This window comes from Littorina saxatilis, linkage group LG8 (genome assembly GCF_037325665.1).
Source record: "Littorina saxatilis isolate snail1 linkage group LG8, US_GU_Lsax_2.0, whole genome shotgun sequence".
NCBI classification, from domain to species: Eukaryota; Metazoa; Mollusca; class Gastropoda; order Littorinimorpha; family Littorinidae; genus Littorina; species Littorina saxatilis.
In genome coordinates this window covers 33,461,734-33,479,004 of record NC_090252.1, presented here as the reverse complement: position 1 = coordinate 33,479,004, position 17,271 = coordinate 33,461,734, and the positions used below count along the sequence as shown (strand labels likewise).

The 17,271-nt window shown below is 40.6% G+C and overlaps 1 long non-coding RNA gene across 1 annotated transcript; it reads left to right on the top strand.

Moving 5' to 3' along the window:
- The first annotated feature begins 242 nt into the window (after positions 1–242).
- On the top strand, positions 243–7,664 carry LOC138973356 (uncharacterized). Its single transcript, XR_011457983.1, has 3 exons — positions 243–1,338; positions 1,500–2,314; positions 4,642–7,664. It is a non-coding gene; the product is annotated as an uncharacterized lncRNA (long non-coding RNA).
- Positions 7,665–17,271: the final 9,607 nt, after the last annotated feature.

Genomic DNA, 17,271 nt, shown 5'->3' with positions numbered 1-17,271 from the left:
GACACATCTGACAAATAGCCAGTGGTTACCAACATGAGAAACTGGGGATAGGAATCGTAATCCGTATGTAAGTTTGAAGCGGCCCTGACGCTGTTTGTACGTCAATCCGGAGAGAAGCTATCGCGTATCGTACTAGGCCCTAGGTGACATTTCGTCAAGTTCCACTCCCAGTTTGCCGACTCTATGGCCCTCCCCCCGCCAAACTGCTGCACCCGGTGGCAGGGAAAGCAGTTCGACTTAAAGTGTAACTAAACAAGCAAAAAGGAAAAACATCGTTCAGCAACCTTTACACTTTGATATGAAGAAGGGCCTCATATACTGTCGAACTGCGAAAAAAAAATTTTTTCTCTCACTCGGACACTGTTTGACGGACATGTGAAGTGCGCGCCAGGAACGACAATCTTCTTAGTTTATCTGATTAATGCCCTTAATTTTTGGTTCTGGTACTTTCAGTTCCGGCTGTTGTCATCAATCTACCAAAATAAAAGATCAAACGGAGTTTTCGATTTTTATTTCACGGTTCAGAAAAATATTGCTTATTTTCTGAAGTCAACCGTTTTAGCGAATCTTTCTTTGATTCTTAAAAGTCATTTCAGATTTTTGAAAAATAGTTAACGGTTAGTAATTACCAATATATCGTAAACAAACATATCGATAGGTTTTGGTAAGAAGACACAAGTGCGATGAATGTGGTACCAGTATTTTTGCGGTAAGTAAGGATGCATTTCTTTGCTGTAAGCACATTTACAATGCACATTTAATCTGTTTAGCAACATAAACGAAAGCATGGTACAGTGCCGCTTGTTTGTGGTCTATCTTTTCGCGGCAGATGCGTAACAATTAGGGTCTCAGTTGGAAAAAGCTGCTCGGAACCAGAGCAGATTTGGCTTGGGTTCTTTGAGTGTGAATGATCGACGAGTGGCTTGACATTTTTAACGAATCATTACTGTAGCCTACTTGAAACCATCATCTGTTTCTGAATTTGTCATCAGTTATGATTGAGCAGTCTCATAGGAATCGTCCATAAAATGTTAAACCGAAAAAGGGCAGACGATTCTGAATCACACAGGCTGCTGTACAAAATCAGATCTAAAACGATATTTTGAACTGCGACGTCTGCGTAAATGCCCTGTAACAAAATACCTTGTCCTGGTCATGTGTATACACATCAGCTTCTATTGGGAAGATCAGTATTTTATATTAATCACAAATACAAGATTAGAAATAGTTCTGAAGATCGCCTTTGATTTCAGTTTCAGCGGCAAACTAGCAGATCTGTCCAAACCGGCATCGTTTCATGGTTGAAACTTGAATAATCCCAAATAGATCTGAGTGGGGGTAAGTTTTATAGTATTTCAATTTTTTACGGCAGTTTTATTTAAAGATAGTGTAGTGGATGTCTCTGGTGAAGACTACAGTTATATGAATTTTTTGTTGTAATATTAAAATGATTGTTCTTTATTTACACAATTGAATAATTTGTATTTATTTGTTTGCAGATGACGGCATACTGAGTGCTCCAAGAACATACGCCTGCTGGCATTTTGTGTCTTTTCTGAAGACGTCGAGGCAAGCAGAAGTCACGGTCCTGGCCACACACACACAATGACATGAACAAGAAATGATATTTTTTCATGGGCATATCCAGTATTAAAACTGTATTACCATGCAAACGCAACGATTAGAATTTAGAGAAGGGCATCGGTCACACACACACACACACACACACTGGGCGGATCCGGAGGGTTCCGGACCACTTAGGAGCCGGCCTTTGTATTCTAAGTGACGATTTTGGAAAGAAGTTGGCTAATTAGTTTGCTCAGGTTGCGCCAGATCGATCAATTGTCCTTGTTGTGATTCAAATTTTTCTTCTTAGTATATTTACTTTTTTGGAAGGAGTATTAGGGGATGTTTCTTGGCTCAGATTGATCCATTTTCCTTGTTTTTATCAACATTTGTCGGACCCCCCCCCCCCCCCCCCCCCCAGGAGGTTGAACGCTTCGCGTCTTCAACTAAACGCTTCGCGTCGTCAAATTGTCCCTAAAAGAAATTTGGAAACTCCCCCTTAAAATGATGTGATCCGCCCCTGCACACACACAAACACACACAAATAGAGAAGTAATAAATGGATACAGTTTTTCTTTATTTAAATTACAATCAGATGTGGTCGTAGAACAGGCACTGTAAACAAAACCTTGTGTGATGTTTCGGTCAATATCTTTATTTTCCTTTCAGAAATACATTGGCGTTTTGAATGTCAAGGGAAGTGATACAAATGCTGCAGCGGCCTATCAAGAACGCGAAGGCAAACAAGGTAAATACCTACTTCTGATATTAGTTTACTTATTAATTAACTCTTTCTATACTGGCCATTATCTCCCCAGTCTCTCCCCAGAAACTGGCCATTTGCATGGGTTTGCAAAAAAATTCTCAAAAATAAACAAAACAAGATGCAGCCTTCAAACTCATAGGTTTTATTGTGAATATATTGCTAAAACATATGCCAAAGTTTGGTTTCATTGTTGTGAAAAAAAAATAAAAATATGATGTCCAGAATTTATGGGTATATTTTACGCAATACGAAAAAGGGGGTATGTATTTTGACTTAGAAGCATTTTTTCTTATGAAGGCTCTGTTTGCAACAAAACTGTTTCTGTTTACTTGTATGAAGATTGTGCTTACACAAAAACATAACAAATACAAACTGATTTTCCATTTGGTGGTCTTGTAGGCATTGTGAACATGTCCGAAAAATCTGATCACACACCATGTGGTCGACATGCAGACCTGAACGGCCAGTGTATGGTGGCAGAGTTGGAAAATAGGAAAAGTCTTGATGCCAATCCTTCATCAAACACCAAAGAAAATCGTCATTGTAATAAGTTTGCTTTATTCTAAATCAAACGACTAGGATAGATGACAGACACAACGACAAACACATTCAATTCTATGTAAAACATACACAATGCTCACGTTAACAAGCTGGCCATAACAATGTGCCCATCGTGCATGAAGTGTGGCTTTGGTCGGATCAGTAGCCGTGCTTTGTCTGCGATACTAAACATGAAATTTTGTTTGAAACTTAGCGTACTCCACACTTTGTCTTTTGTTGTTCGTTGTCGTTGCATGCCTACCGTTCCACAGCCACCTACTGTAGCTGATGGGGTCTATGTCGACCAAAAGAATGGGATTCACTGTAGGTCGAGTTCCTGTTGGTGGATTCTCTGTATGCCTAAGACTTTAAAATTGGCAATCTTGTATACAGGGAATACCACAGGGTGTAGTTCCTGTAGCGTTTTGCTAATATCAATGAAAGTCACGTGATGCTTAGCGACATCGTTAGAATTTGATGTTTTTCGATCTTTTTTTGATATTTCTTAGAAATTCGAGTATGGTTTGCAAGTTTTATTGAAAAACTGCACCCTGTGGGATTCCCTGTATACTAGATTGCCAATTTTAAAGTCTTAGGTATACAGGGAATCCACCTACAGGAACTCGACCTACAGAGAATCCCACTCTTTTGGTCGACATAGACCCCATCAGCCCTACTATAAGTGCAAGTGTTAAATGACGTATTTCCACAAAAGACTGCTTGCAGAGAATCATGTGATGCCAATGACAGGTAAGGACATGTGGTAATACATACTACGTTTTGGAACCAGGGAAAAAGCAGCACAAATTATTTATCAACCAAATTGATTGACTTGTGCACCACGACAAAAGTTTTCTTTGATCCATAAAAGGTCTTTTGCCAGAAAAATTGCTCTGAACATCAAGTACCCTGCAAGTTGTCACACATTTACATTATTGAAATAAAAAGAAAACACACCAGTAACCAGGTTAGGTACGTTAATATCTATAATCAATATCTCGGCACGTTACTGCCTTCTTCGGGATGGTCTAGCTGAACATTATTGAACAAAATAATCGGTTTAGATTGTATACTTTGATTCCTGAACGAAGAAGCAGAGGTACTGCATACAACTAGGACTGTAATATCAGCTTTTGCCTGAAACACACACACATACACTTATAAAATTAATGCAATGTCATTGTATGAAGCCAGAACATTCACTAACTTATTACATAGTTGGTCACACAATTACCCATCACTGAACAATAAATCGAAGTCGGGTGGATTCAATGACTAAAACAGTAAAGGCTTTGAAAAAACCCTCATCACAAAACATCCCCCCCCCCAAAAAAAAATAATAATAAATAAATGAAATAAAACAGGTTGTGTATATAGCGCAGTAAACACCTTGCAGGTACAAGCAAAGATTTGACAGTGATTATCCTTGTTTTATATAGCACACATTTTCTAGTTTTAATCTCTCTCTCTCTCTCTCTCTCTCTCTCTCTCTCTCTCTCTCTCTCTCTCTCTCTCTCTCTCTCTCTCTCTCTCTCTCTCTCTCTCTCTGGAAAGTAATTTATTGACCTGTGGGTTATTTGCGTTTGTATACACATTGGTGATTCGTAAACTATGTTGAAAGAGATTGTCAAACAATATTATATGGGGTGTCTTAAAAAAAAATGTATATCAACAAAATCTGTCATTATTATCAGGCACACGGTTTTAACAAAGCTATGTCACGGAATGCAACATAAGTGGCTTAAAAAGTCGTGTTTTTGTGTGTGCAGGATATTCGCTAGGACAGGACCTCAAGCTGAACCAGCACAACAGCGATGCATTCTTCCATGGCTTCAACAAAAGTCTTTCACCTATATAGCGGGCATTGCATACAGATAGTCCAAAGAGGGTTAGGGTTACCCTAACCCTCCTTTTTAAAAATTCTTTAGACCAATTATCCCTCTGTTCCCATGTTAAACATGGAATAATTCTGGACAAATGCGAGGACGTTAGCTTTTTTTTATTTTATTTTTTTTATCATTTTACTTATCATTAAAACTTGTTTAGATTTCGATTCGTAAACCATTTACAGTAATCCTTTGTTTTTTAACTTTGTTCATCTTACCACAGTCACTTCGTTGTTTAGATTTATCATTAAATTTGTTACCATTATGCAGGAAAAATGTAGAATAAAACCAGGAGAGCTTTCGGTAGAAGATATTTCCTGTGTCAAAAGTTAATGCTTATTCTGATTGATGGGTGCTCCAAACTAAGTTATTTTGACTGCCTTATTCGAATTCATTTCCAAGACAGGGCTGAGAAGTGGAGAAGCTTAGGAGAATATCGTAAAAATTGTCTGGGTGTTTAAGCAAAACTTTCGAATATGTCAGATTTTAAATACTGTTAACTGACAGAAATGCTATAACTTCTACACCAATTGACTGGATAACTTCATATTCAGCATACTTAAACTTGATTTTATGCATGTGCAGTTCACAAAGTGGCAAATTTGTAGGTTAAATTATCTAACTTTTGCATCACCAATGACACCAACGCTTTCGTGTCTGAGGATTGCCCTGAACCTAGCTGTAACTGCATGCTTTCTTCAGGTCATCGATAGCCTGGGGGTTGAAGGGGATGTTTTTACATACTCAGACATTCAAAATAATCAAAAAGGTAAAAGCCTGAAGGGTTTAAATTAGGTAAAAATGGCTACCGCTCAATGTCAAAACTCGTTCTGTTTAGTCGACCCCCGAATTTGGAGAAAAAAATTAAAATTGCACAAAAGTCAGACCATTTAATTTACAAAATTGCCACTTACTGGAAAGGCAGAACATAAACTGAAGTTAATGAATACCATATATAAAATAATTGGTTCAACAGATGCAGAAGTAATTTGCATGGTTGTGGGTGTCCTTTTTAGGGGGGTCAACCCTGTAGAAGAGACGATTTTCTTTAATTATCAATCCGTAATATATTGTTTGTTATGCATACAAGATTAACATTGACAAATACTTCAAGACTCCTCATTGATCTTAAGAAATGTTGTGGGTTTTTTTTTGTTACTGACTGATTCACTTTCTATTCACTTTACTCTACATAAGTCACGACAAGAAAAGCAAGGGAGGTAATTTCTTCGGAAGAGGTAATTCTCTCCCCTCAGAACGATTGTTGTAGTTTGTTTGATTTTGTTCCCTTCTAATAAGTATTATTTAAAATAGATCTTTACATCTTGATGTGAAAGGCGCAGTACCCCCCTCCCCCCAGGATGTTAAATTCTAGGTTGTGTCCATGTAAAATCCTGATCCTAGTCAAGATCCGAGTTGGTTTTTCATGCAACTGTGCCTCTTTATGCCACTCAATTAGACATACTTTGCAATCCATAATTGCACGAAACTAAGTACAGGAAATACGTTGTTGTCGTGTTTTTAATATTACATAATGAAATAAAAAATGTCACAACTGGTTTCGTGTTGGGCTTTCTCTCTCTGTCTGAATCTCATAATTACTTCCTTCTGAGGCCTGAAATGTGTTGCAGGCATTGTTCAGCTTACATTTATTGTTACAATTTTTGTGGATATGTTATTAAGTGTGTCTGTGTTTCTATCATTCGTTATCAGTGTGGTTAAAAAAAAAGCACACGTCAAAGTAATTTACCCTTCATCATTATCAAAACATGCAGATACAGGTAATAAATATTTGTGATACTTTAAACAAATACAATGTTTGTTGCGTTTTTTCTTTTTTTCAGAGCAAACACACATCGTATTTGTTCAAACGTGTATATTCTGCACTTTCTAATACCCTGCATGGATCTCCAAATCAAGAATAATGAAAAGTCGTCTAATAGCCCTGCAGCACTCACACGAACATGATAGAAGCTTGCATGCATGCACCCAGGCTCGCTGTCTTCGGCTAAAAGAGCTTACCGTTGGATCTTCGCTCAGACAAATGTAGCTGTCTTGTCCACTTGCTCCTGTCGCATAGATCTGCAATGTGCAACATCATCTTTGATTAATAAGTCTGAGGCACAGACAAACACACACGCGCGCACATTTGCGAGAGAATGCACGTCAGTCTATTCAATCAAACAGTATAAAAACATAACACAGACGTGGTGGTGGAAACTGGACATTCGCCGTATAACAAAATCAAGAGATTCATTTGTGTGTGTATGTTTAATCAAAAGTTCATCTTGCGCACATTCAGTCTGTATTGTAACAGGACCCATCCCGTAAAAACTTCGAACAGATCTATTAAATTCTGAAATCCTTGACAAGTTTTTTTTCCAATCATCTGTATCTGACCGAAGTAAAAAAATAAAAAAATCAGCCAGTACACGCATCTACCCCCTTACACGACAATACATATGTGGCGAAAAAAGGAATCGAGAGGGGGGGAACAAGGAATAAATTAGATCCAGAAATAATTCCACTTCATCATTCCAAAATTCAAGTGTGAAGTGATCAGATACTGTGGTAAAGATACGTGCTTAGTATCAGAACTAAAAATACAAGCCCTAGGGTTTTAAATCAAGGAAACAATTAAAGTTAAGGAAAGATCAACAGAAATGTCGAGAACATGTAAAATATTGTACTTACAATCCGTTTCAGCATGCTCTTCGAATAATTAATAATCTCCCAGTCAGCCTCGTGCTTACGACTTCGACAGGATGTTGCCTCTCACGCTGAGCCAGTACATTTGGAGTGAATTCAAAGGCCAGAGATGCAGTACAAGCACATTAGTTAGATCCAATTAATTTACATTGCTACCTTGCCCAATTTATGGCTATTTCTGTTGGTAACATCACACATGTGGCAAACAGTGCTTGTTGCGACTCTGCTGGGACAGGCAGCAGACGATTTTTTAGGAACCAAATTCTGATTGGTTAAAACATAAAACCGGAACTCAAAGTACCACTTGTTCTTTGGAAGTATCAAATCAAGAACAGATAAGCAGGTAAATCTGAAATGGGTTCAACACTTTTAAAAAATCGTAGTAAATCAGAAAACACAGTAAACGTTGGAAAAATCGTCCAGTATCGCTTCTACAGGTCTATACTTGGACAAAACATAAAGCAATTCAGTAAAGCTGACACTTCAAAATGTCTGTTTAGTTACACTTTAAGGTGACTGCTGTAGTGTTTGAGAATCTGTTACTATATAAGGGAAGCAACTGCTACTAATGTGTTAAATAACTAACGAGAGTTAGTTCCCTTGTTACATACTCTGATCATCTTCATGGCTGACAATAAACACAGCTTACTCCCTCAAACCATCGTTTGTCGGCTTTATCGTGTACATGCATGGTGAACGTGTATCCACCTTCATCACAGACATCATATTGGCGACGAGGTCAATTATTCCACGTACATATCGGCTCTACCTTGTGCAAGAACTTTGTAATCTCACTTTTCTGACTTGCCACGTGCTCCTCAACTTCCAACATGGCTGAACAGTTATCTGCACTACCTACTTATCCTTCGTTTGACTGTTCGTCTGATGGCGTGTCTATCAGATGGAGCAAGTGGATCGTAAGACTAGAGAACCTGTTCGTTGCATTCAACATTGCCAACGACCAGAGGAAGAAAGCGTTGCTGCTTACGTACGCTGGGAACGATCTGAATGACATTGTGGACTCTTTTCCAGCTGCTGATCTGACCCCTCGGGATGGTGAGACTCACTTCCAGAAACTTGTTGATCGTATCAATGAACATTTTAACCCACAGATCAACAGAGAGTATCAGGTTTTTACCTTCAGACAGCTCACGCAAACATCTGACAGTGTTGACATTTTTTATCAACAGCTGAAACGACATGCCTCTCTCTGTAACTTTGCAAACATTGAGTCTGAAATTAAATCGCAGCTGATAACCGGTTGCAAAGTGAACAAGGTGCGAGAGAAGGGCCTGAGCAACCCAGGAATAACACTGTCTGACCTCCTGCAGTATGCCCGCACATTGGAGTTGACTGCTTCTTACTCAAGAAAAATGCATGAAGACGGTGCAGTTAACAGACTCCATCGTTCAGCTACATCAAGCCAGCATCAGCCTGATCGACGTCATCAACAGCCCAGCCGTAGTCAAGCCTCACACCGTCATAACCAGCCAACCGAGCAATGCAAGAACTGTGGTGGTACATGGCCGCATGAGAAGGGACAGCATTCGTGCCCTGCTTTCAACAAACAGTGCCGCTCCTGTGGAAAATTCAACCACTTCTCATCCGTCTGCCGTTCCAGTCCACGCAACACGGCAAGATCAGGGACAGGTGGAAGGGGCAGTGCATCCTCTTCCTCCTCCTCCCAACAGCCTCGCTCTATCAAGCACAAGCCCAAACCTGTTCACCACGTTGAGCAACATGGTGAATGTGACAACAACGACGCTTCGTTCATCGACGACGGCAATGACGCAGACACTGAGTACGTCTTCACTGCAAACGGCAACTCGAATCAACTGCCACGCTTCAAGGTCTACCTCAACGGACAACAGACAACCGTCCTTGCTGATTCCGGAGCTACAGTCAATAACAGCTATTGTGTTTTCAGCGTAGCAATAGGGCCCGATATTTAGACGAGACAAGTATAATGCCGACGAGTCGAAGACGAGTCGCATTATACTTGTTCGAGTCTAAATATCGGACCCTATTGCTACGATGAAAACACAATAGCGTTTATATAGCTATTCTGACATTAAATTCTGTGTTAAAATCATGTTTTTGTCAGCAACAAGGACCAGAATGGTCCATGTCATTGATTGCAGACGACGGTTCCCTTTCTGCATGAAGCCACGGAAATAACCGAACATTGAAAAACCCACGGACATGTATTACGGAGAAAACTCAAGATAACCGGATGCTTAGCATTACGTCAATATCTTAGGAATCATATGACGTTATGACGTATCATGCTTGCCTACGTAGATTGTATGTTCAAAAGTCTGACTTCTGTTGGGAATTCGCGTGGTGAAGACTGCGGTAAATCTGTAGATGATAAGAAAACAAGGATTGTCTCAGAAGAAACGACGAAATGTTTCAGACCGGTAACTTCATTTCAACATTGCACTACACAATGGACGTTCTATGTGACAGGAGAGTTTGCTGATTTTGTGTTAAACATTGGTGATTGGAGAGATCGTCTGCAAAAATCAGAGATAGGTCGCTTCAGATTGCAGCTTCTGGAAATTTGCAAGGTTTGCTGCCAGTTAAAGAACTGGATTTTACACGTAATGTATGTCATGTACAGTAAGCAACAACAAAAACACACACAAAGCAAATTGCATCGTCTGTCGACTAGCCACAGACACAAGCCTGGCGAGGTATGCGTGTACTTTATACACGTGGAAGAAACCGGAACCATGCGTCTTTGTTATTGCCGATATCGTTTGGATATCGGCAAAAATGGCCAACTTTCGTAGCGTTATGCTTTGATGATCGGAAAAGGGATGTGTGAGACCATCCAATCACAGCCCCCGAATCCCCCCACGTGTCCATCAGAATAGCTATATTCTGCTATCACGGACAGATTATGAAAGTCTTACACCCAAGCCACCGCTCAGCCCGTCAAACGTGAGAATCTCTGCGTACGGCAATCAACACTCCATCCGTGCGTTTGGACAGTTTTGCGCTGAACTACACACTGACACAGCATCCTGCTCAGCCACGATATGTGTTGTTCCAGGCAATGAGAAACCCATCCTGAGCTGGTCAACCTCGCAAACACTCAAGCTGCTGACCACCGTCCACTGCATCGAGCACAAAACTCAGCAAGAGAACCAGCTTGGTAAACTCAATGATCGACAGATCAAACTCCACATCGACGAGACGGTACAGCCTGTCGCTCAGCACTACCGTCGTGTTCCCTTTCATGTCCGCAAGCATGTGGAAGAACAAATCCGAAAGGATGAAGAACTTGGTGTCATCGAGAAGGCAACTGGTCCAACACCATGGGTATCTCCTATAGTTGTGGTGCCTAAACCCAAGTCTCCAGGCAAGGTACGCGTGTGCGTCGACATGCGTTCTGCAAACAAGGCCATCAGGAGAGAACATCATGCTACCCCAACACTTGATGAACTGAAAACCATGCTCGCAGGTGCTAAAGTTTTCAGCAAGCTTGACCTGAACCAAGGCTACAACCAGCTAGAACTAGCTGAGGAGTCACGCTACATCACGACGTTCTCCACACATCTTGGTCTCTACAGATACCGACGCCTCTTCTTTGGTGTGAACTCCGCAAGCGAGATCTTCCAAGAAACCATCAGGCAAGTACTGTCTGGCCTCAAGGGTGTCGTAAACATCAGTGACGACATTCTCTGCTACGGTACGTCACAGCAAGACCATGACAACAACCTACGCGCTCTCATGCAGCGTCTCCGTGAGAAAGACCTCACTCTCAACACCGACAAGTGTGAGTACAACAAGAAGTCGCTTGAGTTCCTTGGTCATATCTTCGGGGAAGACGGCATCACCCCAAGCCAAGACAAGCTCAAGACCATTCTTGAACTGCCAACACCAACCAACGCATCTGAAGTAAGAAGTCTTCTCGGCATGATGAACTTCTGTGGTGCACACTTCATCCCAAACTTTGCAACACTCACCCATGAACTCCGTCTGCTGACAAAGAAGACAACACCATGGTCGTGGAATGAAAAGCATGACGCAGCCCTCGGAACGCTGAAAGCAGAACTCAGCAAAGCAACGACTCTTGCTTACTTCAATCCAGGAAAACCGACAGAGATCTACACCGACGGCAGTCCTGTAGGCATCTCTGCAGTCCTGACCCAAGACAAGCGCATCATCCAGTTTGCAAGCCGAGCGCTCACTCCAACAGAACAAAGATATTCACAGACAGAACGTGAAGCACTCGCCATCACATGGGCCTGTGAATATTTCCACATCTACCTGTTTGGTGCTACATTCACTGTCTACACTGACCACAAGCCTTTGGTCAGCATGTTCAACAACCCTCGTGCTCAACTCTCTGCTCGTGTTGAACGCTGGGTACTGAGAACACAGCCCTACGAAATGACTGTTCAGTACCGATCTGGTTTCGACAACCCCGCCGACTATCTGAGTCGACATCCAGTCCAACAGCATCCCAGCAGCAGAGAAGAGAAGATCGCAGAAGAGTATCTTCACTACGTTGTCGACACGTCCACTCCAAAAGCCATGACGTTAGACACAGTCATCTCAGAAACAGCGAAAGATGTCACCCTTACGGCAGTGATCAACGCAATCCTTACCAGTGACTGGGAAGCCAAAGACGACGTTGACACAAAAACTTTCAGAACCCTCTACTTGTGTCGTTCAGAACTCTCACTCAGTCACAACGCATCAGTTCTACTCAAGGGTACACGCATCGTTCTCCCAGAGTCTCTTCATCTTCAAGCTGTGAAAGTCGCTCACACTGGACATCAAGGCATCGTCAAGACAGTCGCCCTGCTTCGAGAAAAGGTTTGGTTCAGAGGAATGCAAGAGACTGTTGAGAAAGCGGTGAAAAACTGCTTAACCTGTCAAATCTCCACTCCCACACCAGCCAGAGAACCGCTGAAGATGTCTCCACTGCCCACAGCACCTTGGTCTGAACTGAGTGCTGATTTCGGAGACGCACCCAACGGAAACATTCTCCTTGTCATCACAGATGAATATTCCAGATTCACCGTTGTTGACATTTTGCAATCAACATCCAGCCGGAGTGTGATTCCACGTCTCGACAAGATCTTCGCAGAATACGGCATACCAGATGTTCTGAAGACAGACAATGGCCCACCATTCAACAGCCACGAGTTCGCGACATACGCAACACACACCGGGTTCAAGCACAGGAAGATCACCCCCCTGTGGCCCCGTGCAAATGGAGAAACGGAACGCTTTATGCGTACCATCAAGAAGACTGTCAAAGCCGCCCATGCACAACAGCTGAACTGGAAACAGGAAATGTACAAGTTTCTTCTTGACTACAGAACAACTCCACACTGCACAACTGGTGTCGCCCCTGCTACTGCCCTCTTTGGTCGCAACATCAAGAACAGACTACCACAACTCCCGCCGCAGCAGCCAGCGGACGCGAAGATGAGACAACAGGATGCCCGCGCCAAAGCCAAGATGAAGCTCTACGCAGACAACAAGAACTATGTCAAACCAAGCAACCTTCAGATTGGTGATCCTGTTCTCATCAAGGACACTTCCATTAAGAAGTCTACTCCTCCATTCAACCCAACACCCCTCACAGTTGTGTCAAAGAACGGTTCTATGATCTCTGCGTGCCGAGGAAACAAGATAATCACGCGAAACAGCAGTTTCTTCAAACGCTCCCCCAGACATCCAACTCCTTCAGAAACAAATGACGCTGAAGCTGACGCCGAAGCTGAAACTGAAGCTGTTACTCTTCCTCACACAGATGAACCAAACTCGCAACATGCACACAACAAGCAAAACCAAAACGCACAAAACACACATACTAACGTTGCAATAACTCCACGTCGTTCGCACAGGGAAAAACATTTACCTACCAAACTGCAAGATTTTGTTCTGACTTGAACGTTGAACTGACTGATGTTTTGTAAAATCATTTTATTTCTGGTGCCTGTGCAGACATTTTATTTTCAAGATTTTCCGTCAAGTGCCTATTGTGTCGTTTTATTTCACATTGCTGTTTAGCATCATTTCACAGTATTTTTGGGTAACACGTAAATTCAGTTTTGTTTTGTTTTTCTTTAATGAGAAGGGAAGATAAGTACACTAATTTCTACTTTCATTATCATTTGTTAGTACTTTCAAAATTCATAAGGCTGAAGCATTACTTCATAAGATTTGGAGTGAGAACACTTTTCTTGTTGAATGTAAAGTTAAACATTTCTAGTCAGCATTACATTTCTACTTCTTGGCATCATTCTTTAATCTTCAGGAGAAGATATCATTTCTTATCATTTTGCTTGTCCAGTTATCCATTTTGTAATTTTGGATTTTACGTCTTAAAATTCAAGAAGGGGAGAGATGTAGTGTTTGAAAATCTGTTACTATCTAAGGGAAGCAACTGCTACTAATGTGTTAAATAACTAACGAGAGTTAGTTCCCTTGTTACATACACTGATCATCTTCATGGCTGACAATAAACACAGCTTGCCCCCTCAAACCATCGTTTGTCGGCTTTATCGTGTACATGCATGGTGAACGTGTATCCACCTTCATCACAGACATCATAACTGCAGGGCAAGTTCAATTTTGCAAGCTAAAAATAAATGTTCTACTACCTTGTCAGTCTAGATCTGGAACTCATGAAACAGCACTATTCAAATCCCCATAAAGTGAGCTGGTGTTTTTCTAGATCTAAGCATCGACCGAATTCAATAGAAATGTTCCTTGCATGGCATAATTATTTACCTAAATCTGTTATTAAGTTTGTTGAAAATCAAAGTATTCGTTTTTTGTTTGTTCGCGTGTCTGGTTTTTGCTTAGTCGATTAGCTTACACGATGTGTGGCTTTTTATTTTGTAAGGGTGGTTTAGCATGTATAAAATGAGACCTAGACCACATACGCCATGAAAGTAGAGTTCCCCGTTCAATACCAAGATTGCCAGTATTGATATTCAGACAACTTTTGGATAAATGTGTGGGGCTGTGGTGTTGCAGTGGTAGATTGTTTGCACGGGTATGTAGGTAGGTACGTGTACATCCGTGTGCTTTTGTGCAGGCATTTGTGAAGCAGGAACATGCAACATTTTTGACAAACATCAGGGTTGTGTGTGTGTGTGTGTGATAAAACCAACTAAGCTTACATCCAGCACAAAAAGCTTCAGCTCTACTTCACCAGTCAAAGACAAACGCATTGTTTTATTCAGCTTTTGACACATATATTCACTCGATCAGAATCGAACCCTCTTCGTGAATATTTTATTTCAGAAAAAAATAACATATTGATTCTACACAACAAATGGTATTGCTATATATGCTATGAGTATGAACGATGAAGACTAGCAACCGAGACAGATGAGGCATCAAGTTTCTTAGCCTTTTAGCCTCTTATGTTGCATACATGTCATTTGTTTTTAATTTTTATCTCCTGATAACTGACCAGAAAGGTACGTACAAACATCGATTCTGCAACTACCTCGTAAACTTTTCGATCGCTAATACACCAGAACTTGATACAGTATGCAACACTCACAGGCTTGATTACCTGTTGCATTGAAACGACAGAAGGAATTAAAAGACTATGTAACTGAGAGGAACCGATGTATTCAAGTTCAGAACGAAGCAGTTTCTGCCTCGGAGCCTGTATCTCATGCTATGGAGCCACTAGAAGAGAAATGTCTGGCGTAGTTTGACCCAACAGACAGAGAAGTCAAGGGGGGTAATCTATCGACAGCAGTTGTATTGCTGGTTTGTATTTGATCTTACAAACCATTCTTATTAACTTGTATAAATAGTTTATCGCTTCAGTAAACACTCATCTATTTTGAAGATTACGTAATTTTCAACAACAACAAATAAAAAAAATCGCAATTCAATATTTTACGCAAATTTTACTGATCCGCAAACAATTTTGCATGAACAAGTGTTATGTTAGGGAGAGAGTACGAGTGCGTAGTTAGACATATTTTGAGTGGAGTAGCAAAAATGCTTTAGCCATGTACTAATTATGTTATTGAACTGCTTAGCGGAGATTTCCAGATCAATCATACGGCGGTGAAAGACTGGTCTCTAGTACGGTCTATACTTACAAAATATAAAAATAAACAAACAAACCAACACAAAAAAGGTTTGTGTTGCACGTAGGATTTAAGTATTTAATTGAATAGAAAAGGCAACATCGGAATAAAAACAAATCTCGTGGTTCTCTTGTCAAGGAGTATGCACAGAATATGAAAGAAGATTGTGGAGTAGGCTGCTTTCTATTCTACTGCTCTAAATTAGCAAGAGGCAAGCTTTACAATGCTATTCACACTAGGATGCAAAGCATTCAGTGCTAAAGCTCTCAAATCACAATAGTTACAAGACAAAACACACTTCTTGGGGCTACAAGAAATGTTAATATTTGTAAGCACACAATTGGACACATTTTTGTAAATATTTGTTATTGCCTCCCTTGAATAAAACTTATTAAAAAAAATATTCTGAGAAAAAAAGTTATACTTAAAAGCAAAGCTATCAAGAAATAGGTAGACAACCCGTGTAGATACCTTTATTCTTAAGACATTTTATTTTTGGAGGATGTCACTATGCAATTTTACAGATTTAAAAAAAAAAGCTTTAGATGATCTCCCTTGAACAAACATTTCTTGTTTTTACTATGTGTTAGTTTTACCACTATTGTGACTAGCACTGCCACGGCGTTAACTTGCCCAAGCTTGCCACCAAGAAACTTCCCAAAAATCAGTAACTGTAAAGAAATCTGTCTAGCAAGCTTGAATTAAGTCCAATCACCACCAAATTTTGTGTACTAATTCAAAAATGGATGCCCCGTTCAGTCGTGCTATTTATAAGTTTGTCACGCGATTTGTTTTAGCAAAGGGGGGTGAAAGGGGGGTGAAAGGGGGATAATTTGTGTTTTTTAACGTTTTTTTTTGTGTGTTTTATTTTCCACTGCTTTTTTTAAAAGTTATTTTTTAACAGAAAGTATTATTAATAATGTTATAACCAAACAAGGTGTAAAACCTATGAATTAGCTGAAATATTGTTAACATTGTACACAGAAATAAGGAGACAGTACAAAGAAAAAAACAAGCAAATCACGCATTCACTCACAGCATCCTGACTCAAATGAAACAAAACTGTAACACTCACCAAATGATGTCTAGGTAATCCATATTGAATATAAGTCACATTTTCACAACAAAGTACCAACTGTCCACCTATGAACAATTCCAAAAGGATTTGAAGGCTCCAGCCATCCATTGTTATCAGTGCTGCCACGCCCCCATAGCTCCTGCACGATTCCGAGATACATGTTCGTCTAGCAGTATCACCCCCTACCACGTGTAGTTGCCGACTCGTACTAGCAACAACGGGACTGTTTCTTCCTCAATATCACTGCTATTATCGCTTTCTTGAGGCTAAAACGACACGATGTATCATGATCTACAGGATCCTCAAGATCCAACATCCGGAGAATCTCCTCCCGTGACAAGGCTCGCCTTCGATTCATTTTTTTTGTTCGAAAACACCACGCAAATCTGCATTAATTTGATCAAGCCGGAAGAGAAAACCACGTGTATCAAGGGAAACAACTCAATTTACTGCAAGCTTCAAAAACCGGGAAGCAATCACGAGTCGTGTACCTTGTATGTCTAATACTAAAATAGTCGCTTCCCGTCCGTGGGCGTTGCAGCGTTATTACTAATATAGTCGCATCCCGTCACGAAAGTGTTAAGGGTATATAGAAGAACAATAAAGAAAAAATGCTGCAAATTGACTTGGACGTATTTA